General features: G+C 42.9%; 1 non-coding gene across 1 annotated transcript; it reads left to right on the top strand.

Annotated features, from left to right (window-relative positions):
* The first annotated feature begins 1763 nt into the window (after positions 1 to 1763).
* Positions 1764 to 1837, top strand: TRNAI-AAU (transfer RNA isoleucine (anticodon AAU)). Its single transcript has one exon. It is a non-coding gene; the product is annotated as a tRNA-Ile (tRNA).
* The last annotated feature ends 7629 nt before the right edge of the window (positions 1838 to 9466 follow it).

The following is a 9466-nucleotide window of genomic DNA, read 5'->3' on the forward strand; positions in this document are numbered from 1 at the left end:
GTTTGAGAGCCCCAGAGAGCCTGCAGGAAAGTTTCCTGGGCTGATGAAACAAGACCCTCAAGTGTGAAAGAGATGGCACAACCTAGAACAGTTTGGGTTGGAAGGGACATTACAGATCACCTAGTTCCAACTCCCCTGCCATTGGCAAGGACACCTCCCACTAGACCAGGTTGCTCAAAGCCCCATCCAGCCTGGCCTTGAACACTTCCAGGGATGGAGCATACATACTTTGTCTGAGTCTGGTGGAGGTTAGCACTTGGACAGCAAAGTTGGTCATCTACTATTTGACTACTGGTGGATATGTAGTGCAACCTGGGGCACCTTATAAATTATTTTTTTTTTATAAAACCAACTGCTGTCTTTCTCTAGGGTAAAGAGAAAGATGTCCAAGGTGGATAAAAGATGGTGTAAACAAGAGGTTCTATTAGACAAGGAGCAGCAACAACTGAAGTATCGAGGGATGGTGCTCAGATATGGTAATGACTCTGTATATGCTGTAGCAAAAGCCAATGACAGTTGCAGTTACTGGGAGAAGGGTGCAGAGATGAAAGAGCAAATGCTCCTCTCTACAGATGGAGAGAGCATGGACTAATGGTACTGAGGAGTATGGCAGGACTGGGAGGCAGAGATGTGAGGGTTGAGACAGCTGAACAGCTGAGGAATGGGATGTAAATGATTTGATCAGTTGGCTCCTAGGGATGAAGGATTTTGTGACAAAGCTGGGCAAAATGAGGTTTGGGGAATTTGGTGGATCTTTGGGTAAGGTGCTGATAGCAGATGGGTTAACAGCAATCAAAGGGAACTGATGGTGTGAGTGACACAAAAGGAAGTAAGTGGGGAGGGGACACTGACCACAAGGATGAGTATGGACTAGAAAGAACACGGTGCTGTCATCCTGGTGATCCTGTGTCAGTCTTGCTCATCTCAAGCTGTGATATTATTGTAGAATCGTAAGAGTTGGAAGGGACCTTAAAGACCACCGAGTTCCAACCCCCCTGCCATGGGCAGGGACACCTCCACTAGAGCAGGTTGCTCAAAGCCCCATCCAGCCTGGCCTTAAAATTATCTAAAATATTAGATATTCCTTCGTCTCCTCTTCTATAATGAGCTCTGCCAAGAAGAATGAGCATTCGAAAAGCTTGATTTTTATGACAGTCTAAGCCAGGAAAATTAACATTTCAAAACAAACTTTTGAATGGGTAAGGTAAAATAGGGATAAAAAGGGATTGTGAATAACTCTTCCCTGTGTTCCTGTATCCTTCCAGGGAAGGTAAGTGCTTCCAGACTCAGTTTCATTCAACTCTGCTGCTGGGTGAATATCAGATGCTGGTCAACCCTGCGTGGTCCCTGGTTCATCAGAGTGATGACTACGGGTCTACTCTTAGTCTTGCTCCTGTTGCAGGCTGTGCTGTCTTGCTTAGGCCACGGGATAACCCAGACAGGAGGGGACCCTGGAAGGTGTCTTGCCCAAACCCCCTGCTCAGAGCAGCACCTGCTGTGAGGGCAGGTCTGGAGGCTGCTTGGAAAAGTTTTGTTCTTGTGCCCCTGTCCCAGGCAGCAGACAGGTCGGCTGTCGCGCAGGGCCCTGTGGGCCTCTGTGAGGAAGCGTAGCCGGCGCTGCGGGGAGCGCACCCCCAAACCCCGAGCAAATGGCACTCGCCCCGCGGGGAGCCGGCGCGGATGTCGGCGGGGCGGTGGAGGGCGGCCACGGCCCGCCTGTGCCACCCGTGATGAGTTGCTTCCCGGAAACCCTGTGTCGAGGGGGCCGGTTAGCTCAGTTGGTTAGAGCGTGGTGCTAATAACGCCAAGGTCGCGGGTTCGATCCCCGTACGGGCCACAGCTTTTGCTCACCCGGTGCGGGGTGGCGGCACGCAGGGCGCAGCGGCCGGTCCCGGCGAGGGCCGCTTGGGAGGAACCGGAGCTTTTCGGGGCGGGCGGGACGTTCTCCGCTCTAGAGGTCTCCGTGGTGAACTGTCGAGGGAGCAGCGCCTGAAGTTTTTTTTTCCGCTTCCGTTGCCCCGAGGTGGAGAACGGGATCCGGCGGGGTGCTGGTCTGGGACGGGGGACGGCGAGGGGAGAAGCCGGGGAAGATGGTCGTTTGGGCAAGTGGCTTAAATTGGGCTTGTGCCACCCCCCCCGGGGATGCAGAGGTGAACTGGGGGAAAGCGAGCAACCGTGAGAGGTGGCAAAAGTCGACATGGAGAGCAAGGGGAAGGAATTTGCAGGGAAAGGGCAGGGAGGAGTGATATCAAAAACAAACCAGAAAAAGGAATACATGGGTAGAAAGTACACTCAAGCAAAATTTTAAATCTCCTCATGAGACATCACCAAATATTCAATATCTTTTGCCTCTGAGCATCTTTTCATCTTGTGCTTCTGTTAATTAGTGCTAGGCCTGGAGAAAGCTTGCAGGACTTCAGGTGGTCCTCACTTTCCCTTCATAATCACCAGGTAACTAGAACTTCATATCAGATCTTTTAGCTCACTACATTAGTATAACTCTTTAACAGTTCTCTGTCAGAGGCTGGAATCAGTGATGATGCTGTGAGTGGGTTTTATTTATTTATTTATTTCCTTTGGAGCAGAAGGACAAGCAGATCTCCCTCAATGCCCTGATTTTTCAGAGAATGTTCTGAACTCAACATAAGAGATGCCCGGACTTGATAGACCCACTCTGCAATCTGAGTCTTAATTTTTATTTAAGTACTATTTATTCAAGGAAAAAGACCCAGGTCAAAAGGATATGTTCTGATAGAGTGGTATGTCTGCTGGAGTGGCTGAGATGGATCCCTGCTGGCTCAACTGGCCTGTGTAAGACAAAACTGTGCTTTGTCTCTAAAACTTCTCTTAAAAGCTCAAGACAGACACTATTGTTGTCCTATCTACCTCTGATTTCAAATGGGATTTCTCCAGAGGAGGGAAACGTCCTGGGGCAAGTGTTTTCCTTGTAGAAACCAGTGGTTTCGTTATTGGAGCTGCATAGAAAGGCCACAGCTTCTTTGGGAAAATGTCTTGAGCTAACAGCATTCTGATGATTTTTTTTATTTTTTTATTTTTTTTCCACAAATTTGCCAATATGCTCCTTCACTTTCCAGGCCTGTTGCTTAAGGTTTCTTTGAACTGCAGTGTTTGATTTTAAAATAATAAAAAAGAAAAGCAGGTGACCCTCATGTCAAAGTCAGTGTTCTGACATTGCATCTTCACTCCAGTGTCACCAAGGTACAACAAGGGCACGTGAGAAGTGTCATTCCAAAGTCACAATGTAATTTTTAAATCATACAGATGAATATTCATGCTATCTAGCATCCAAACTGCTGTCGTGACTCCTTCAGATGTCAAGGGAGAGTAATGTGGTGCTGGTTTGATGACCTTCTGTCTTGCTACTCCACTCAATGATCCTCAATTCCTTTGGGTCCAGTTATAGTGGTCAGGACTTGACTGCATATAATGACATCCATTTTAAATGAAATGAAAAGAGAAACAGCACGGCATTTCATATTAAAAAAAAAATATCTGGGAATAATATTGCTTTGTTTTATCTCTCCCACATAAGGAATCAGAATTTTATTGCAGCTATGTTGTTGTATAGCAAAGTCCTTGCTGTAAACCAAGGTGATGCAATGGCTCCTTGGCCAATATTTCAGTTTGGTTTGAATTGCTTATATGCAGTGTGGTGTGTGGTTTTTTTTTTTTTTTTCTCGGCAGCCAGGATTGCATGGGCATATTTTCACTAAATTTAATTTCAGCAGATGTTTGTCAGCTTGTGAGGGTCACCCACTGTCCCTAGGGGAGTCATTCCAGAGCCCATTCTTCAACCTCAAAACTAGTTGGAGGATAGAAAGAGATTAAACAAACCCATATAGTGGAATAATGCTCTTGTGAGGACAGCAGAGGAATTTGCATTCTGAATGGTCTGCAGTGGCAGATGCTGGGGCATATTCTGGGGTTACTGTTTGCTGTTTCACTTGACCTGTAATCGGATTGCATAACACTGAGCCTGGAAGGCGTATTGGTGGTTGTGTGCTTAAAAAGCATGGTGTGAAACACAGCTCCTCTGTGCACAGTGAACAATGATGGAAAGGATGAACCTTTCTTATTGCCTGTGACAATGCTGAACGTTGACAGCTGAGGAGAAACCTTCTAACCAGTCTAGCCAAACATTTTCTGTTAGCATTTCAGATAATAAATATTGCATTTTAGAGTTACACAGACCAAATAAGCCAACTTGTTTCATATTCTTCATTGAGAGGACTACAAATTTCTTTGATGCATCAAATACTACTAGGAGGGTACTTAAATTCAAATAGTTGAAGCGAGCCAGAAAGTGGGTTTACACTGTATTAAATTTGGAAGGTGTGTATTCTTTCACTCGGTAATGTTCTGAAGCATTTTCTTTTCTGGCCACATCACAGGTTAATTTTATATTGTGTTTCTTACTAGAGCATCTAAGTGTCTTGTGATCAGGGTGGTTTATTCATTGAATTTTCCATTAGGGGTCTTAATTATGGTGAAAATCTGAGTAGCAAGGATTCATCTGGTATCAACAGAGTAATACCCAGATACAATCTAGAAGCAACATTATTGAAATCAAAGGCAGGATGTGGTGGAAGGGGTTTTTCTTTAGATTAATTTGCGTGTGACTAAGTGTAGGCATTAGTGCTATTATCATCAGTGAAGCTTAACCTTTGCTTAAAACTGGTGAGTTTGTAGTGTTTTCTTTCCACAGACTAGAAAAAATGGCAGCTCCATCAAACAGCCCAAGTCTGTCACAATCCCAAAGGGTTTTACTTAATGTTGTTTTCAGCAGAGATGCAGGTGGGAGGGGGATGAAGAAATGCCATAGAAACAGACCCAGGAAGGAGCTGCTAGCCAAGAATGTGGCTCAATGGGCACAGGCAACCCAGCGCTGGCCAAAAGGAGCTGGGAACTGTAAGAAAAAGCCCAACAACCAGCCCCCTGTTCCGATCCTCCAGTGTCTCAGAAACAGGGTTTATTCAGGGAAGGGATGCTGGCTTCCAGTCTTTTTCTTTGCAACTAAAATAATAAGGATCCTGAATTTTTGTCTTGCAGTTTGTATCAGAACAGGGTAACTATACTGCTAAAGCTGGAGGAATATTTTCTTCAAATTTGCATGTTCTTAGAAAGCAATTGCTGAAAGAAAGTATGAGCAAATCTGAGTATTGTCTTAAAACCCAAGAAAGTGTGATGGACTGGACTTGAACATGAATCAAACCTTTGCTTTTAAGATACTGTATAAAAGGATTAAGTGACTTTGTAAACAAAGCATCTGGCAATTTCTCCTACAGTTTTGGACTACTGCCGGCCTGTAGAGTTATTAAGCTTAAGTAGCTGAACAGTCCTTTTTTCATTGTGGAAGAAATGACCGATGCCACCAGCGATGCCAATAGTATGACTGGGCCATGTGGAGGTCACAGTTCTCATTTAAATATGTACCATATGGATCCAGGTGGATGACAGGGGTAAAAATATCTGGTTCCTGGTGTGTATTTGTGCTTGTTTTACAAAGAATAAATAAACTTCACTTACTAGATTTGCAGGAGTGGTTATAGCTGGCAGCAGGTGTGGTTTTATATGGCAATTCTGCATAAAGCTTCTTTCCTTTTGGTGAGGTACAAAAGTGTTCAGTTTAATCAGTATATGGTTATATTTCACAGGAAAAATAAGGTAGAGGTAACATAACCTTTGGTGCTACTCTCTCAAAGCTTAAAGGCAAATATGTCCAAGTCTGGCTGTGAATTTTCTTTGTTTCCCGAGATGAAGAATATAGTTTTAAAGACAAATGTGAATATATTACGTTATGTCACTTTTGTCATTGGCCATAATGTAAGGAATGGCGAAGGGCAATGGGGGTAGTCTGGAGTTTGGTGTCTCTCTGACTTTTGTGAATAAATGTTGTGCTGCTCCAGAGGGGAACAGCAAATGAAAGTTCCCTAATATATGGGTGGGACTGAGGATAATTTTGCCTTCTCGTGTTCCTAAAGAGACAGTATAGTTATTAAACTTTGAGGCTTGAGTCACAGCTGGCTAACGTCCATCACACATTTTGGAAGCAAACCTTCTGCTTTTCTGTGAAGTGGTTAAAATGCTACATAGGGATGCAGGTTGAAGTACCCCCCAGCTCCTGACTGGGCTTTCTAATTGTCTCAGGGGGCAAAATTCTGTCTTGTTCTAGGCTTAAATCTAAATCAGGGAGGGGAAGACAAAGTTGAAGGCTAAAATACCACAGTCCTGACATCAACTCCCTGGTGGTAACCAGCGGCTCATACACCCTCCTTGAATGCACTGTCTGTTAAAGTGATTTTTTTGGAAGCACGGAGCAGGCCAGGTGAAGCAGGACAGCACATCTCCTGTGTGCCACTCCGGAAGCTTGACAAACCCTCATGGCAGGCTGCACAGAAAGCAACTCTGCTGTTGAGCTAGAGGGTTGCAACTCATGCTGTTGATATGAGGGACAGCTGTTGAGTTTTGGGACAACTGTCAAGGCAGGTTAGTTTTAAGAAATGAGCCTCTGATACTGTACCCTTGAACCAATGCTTACCAAAATGGCCTTCAGCTACAGATCCTGCCACTTGGACTGTATTGCTGAGAAGGGTTCAGTCTGCAAAAGCACAGCAGAGGTTTCACTGAGGGTCTAAAACTAGGCATAAAAAGAACTTTTTAGTCTCTGTGTCTTTCCTCTTCAGCCAGAGAGGATTCAAATATCTGGTCAGTCCAAGGTCACAAAAATAGGTATCAGTGTCACGTCTTCCCAGTTGTGCTTGAAAGCCACTTTCTTTTCAGCTACAGTGGGTTTTGAATTTCTTTGTGTGGGTTTGTGTAGGTCAGGGGATGGGACAGGCTGAATGGGAGAGTTGAAGAAAATGTGGTTCAAGGAGCAATTTATTTGATGTATAGAGGAAAGGCACAGATAATTGTCACATGCCCAATGAAGTTTCACTAGCTTGTTAACATATGCTATCATCGCTTTCAGTAAGAACAGCTTTTTGATGGTGAACTCTTTGCTCTTGAATTATTAAAAATGTTTTTAAAGAGAAAAATCTTCCTGCATCCCACTCAAGCAGACTTTTCTGGTTTTACCCTTACGCATACAAATTGAAAAACTGAACAAAAGCAAAACAAATATAATTCTGTATTTTGCCACGAAGTATTTCATTTCAGCAAAACCAATGCAGCATGGGCTCAGCATCTGACTAAGAATTAAAGGACAAATGAATATACAGGTTCTCAATTCTGCTTTTGACTCCATACCTAGGCCTTCAGTTCTTCGTGTCTGTCTTTCCCCATCTGTACAAAAAGGGAAAATGCTTATTCTAATTAGGAATCAAGCACTCTTGAAAATCCACAGATAAGTGCTACTAAATCTATCTATATACAAAAAGCGATGCTTACCTTCTTGTATCCCAGCTGTAGAACAACAGCCTGTTGGGATCATCTGCGCACATAGTGGTGGATGAACACCAGCAAAGAAAGTAGCTGGTCTGCTGATGAGTTAAAAATATTAGCCATTAGAATGCTTAAAGTATGAATTTATTTCTACTAGACAAAAAGCATGCTGAGACTTCCCTATGGTGATAGAGCTTTTTAAAGTGGTAATTTCTGCCTAATATTGGTTTTAATGAGGAAGTCGGATTTTCTCCTTTAATGTGTATGTACTTCTGCTCTTTCCAACTTTGTTCTCTAATAGATAGATTTGCAATAACTCTGCCAGCGATGTAAAAGGCAAGTTTTCTTTTAAGCAGCTGAGGCTCTAAGCAACTGATGTTGAGGCAGCAGATACAGAATATGTTTTTATGGTGTATTTTGGTGGATACACTGACCAGGGTCTTCCTTCAAGACCATTTATGAAAATATTTGCTTTTTAAGGAATTAATTTCAGGTATTGTAATTCTGGCATTTTGTGGGCCATAAGGATAAAAAAGAGGTTCTACTGCCTGCATACACCTTCTCATCTTGTCTCCTTTTAGATGGCTATTATGGGAACAAGCTGGTGAAGGCAACCTGACTGGTTTAAAGTTTAATTTTCTTTTTAATGAGGAAAGAGTAACTCTGCAGAGATGAATAACTGGAGAACCCCAACAGGTTGTTCTCTTCAGCTCTTGGATTAATTTCCTAGCATCACATGATGCTTTTTTTTTTTTTTTCCTTCCTGCCACTCTGCTAACATCACCTGGTCATAAAAACCAGTTTCATTGTTGTGTAAATCACCAGTGCAAGCGATTCTTCGTTTACTTCTTGTAATATCTCATGATCTTGCTAATGCTAGATGCTGGACAGAATCCTTTTTGCTCTTTGAGGGAGGTTGTGGCTCTGCAACGAAAAATGGGACTCCAGTTTTGTCAGAAGCTCACTGACACTTAAACATGTATGAGGATGAGCTCTGTAGAATGAGAATATGCCTTTCTTCCCCTAGGCTGGTTTTGTTTTCTGACTACAATTGTACTTTTATTTCCTCCTCCACCATCAAGGCAAAACTGATTGTAGATTTAGGCCATTGCTTGCCAGTAGGTAAGAAATTTGAGGGAAATGTCATGATTATATTGATTAGTAAGGGAGGGAAGGTCAATAGATGGTGGCAGGAGCTCAGAATAGAATTGGCTGTTCTTATGGTTCTTCTACTCACTGTATGTAAAACTCTGGCTGGACTCCAGCACTCATCTGCATGAAAAACATGACAGAAAAATATTTTATTTCTCCCTAGCTACTGATTGGGGATGGGGGTGATGTCTTAAATGTATTGCTTGGAGCAGTTCTGCCTAGCCAGGGAGATTAGCCAGAAGCCTCAGGGCCTTTTCATTCTCCCTTGTCATGTTGTGTAATGGTCTCCTGCACTTGAGCTGTACCAGAAGAGCTATAAAAATACCAGGAGATTAGAAATGTATAAAACCAGGAAAGCTGGGAGGGAAGAGGGAAGGTGTAAAATTCTGTGAAGATGCAACTGCTTAGACTCCCAGAAACTTCTAATGTTGTCATTAAGTCTCTACAAGTGAGATGCCAGTCTCTTTACTTAGTTGAGTTTGCTTCTAACTCTTCTGGAAAGACAGTCCTGTCCAAGGCTTCGTGCTCTAAATTCTCCTTGAAGCCCAAAATGCCAACAAGGAAAATCCTGACACTTGAAAAATCAAAATAAATATATTTCAGTCAGTGGAAATGTCCTCCTTTCAACAGTAGGGAATTGCTCTGATTTTTCCCATGTTAACTTTGGATATTTGGGATTTTTCCTGTCCTGAGTCAGAACAAGATCTGAAAGAGAATCACACATAAATCCCAAATTTGGGTCAGGCCAGTCTGTTTTGATTTGGACTGTTTTAATAGATAAGATGAATTATCTGGTGAAAAAACACTACTTCTGAATTTCTGAACTGTTGAGATGTTTAAGTATATTTCCCAAACACGAGGTAGAAATTTTATTTATGCTAGGGATACTTCAATGAGCATGCACTTTTAA

Source organism: Numenius arquata, chromosome 1 (assembly GCF_964106895.1).
Source record: "Numenius arquata chromosome 1, bNumArq3.hap1.1, whole genome shotgun sequence".
Taxonomy (NCBI): Eukaryota; Metazoa; Chordata; class Aves; order Charadriiformes; family Scolopacidae; genus Numenius; species Numenius arquata.